Raw genomic sequence first — 925 nt, 5'->3', positions numbered from 1 at the left:
ATAATTATAAGGGGAAATTACCCTCTAATTTGTGGAAATTACTAAAATACCCCTCAAATTTCAAAAATTCCCAAAATACCCTTTTACGTCGGACTGTTCAAGATTTTCTAGTCTTTATTCCTGTTTGACAACTGAGATCCGTTTTTGAGTGCTTAGCATGTAATTTGTCACAAATTCCCTCCCAAAAAAAGGCGATTACGTCTAAAAATAATGGATGGATTCATCTCCAAGGCCTACATAACCAACTCAAATTCTAGTTTTAGCATCTCGTGGAGACAGACACTCACTCTTCTTATGAAAATCTACAAAAAAATTTATCTTCAGAGAAATTTAATCTCAGGACCATGGGTATTTTGGGAGAAATTTGAAGGGTAGTTTGGGAATTTATGACAAAATAGTGGGGGTTCTTTGGGAATTTTTGAAATTCGAGGGATATTTTGGGAATTTCCATAAATTAGAGGGGTATTTTGGTAATTTTCCCTAATTATAAACATAACCTGTCGGGTGTGCAAGCTGACGTGGATGCCACACGACCCAGCACCGTAAAAAACTAGGTGGCATCAAAACAGGCAGTGCCTCACTGCCTTCCCATTGACGGGCGGGTGTTGATTCGAGGTCCAACGAGTGCAGACAAAGCACTAAACATAGGCTACTCAATTTTGCCACAAAAGTGACATCTTAATATTAATTCAAAGGAAAATTATAGGCGATGATGTGTAAGGGTGTGTTGGGCATGCAAGTTTCAGTGTGTATTCAACCTTAGTTGCCTAGATAACGGTTGGGTTGCTATTTTTGGAGAAACCAAGCTCTAGAGTCCAAGATTGGGTTTTGACTACCCGTCTCTAACCAAGTTCATCCTACATGGGCCTATAACCTTATCACCCATCACCATGACATACGCACTATATTAGTGTTGACCCACACC

The sequence above is a fragment of the Adiantum capillus-veneris genome, chromosome 8, assembly GCF_014529385.1.
Source record: "Adiantum capillus-veneris isolate H3 chromosome 8, ASM1452938v2, whole genome shotgun sequence".
Lineage (NCBI taxonomy): Eukaryota > Viridiplantae > Streptophyta > Polypodiopsida > Polypodiales > Pteridaceae > Adiantum > Adiantum capillus-veneris.
The sequence above is the reverse complement of the archived record's forward strand: the minus strand, read 5'-3'. Positions refer to the sequence as shown.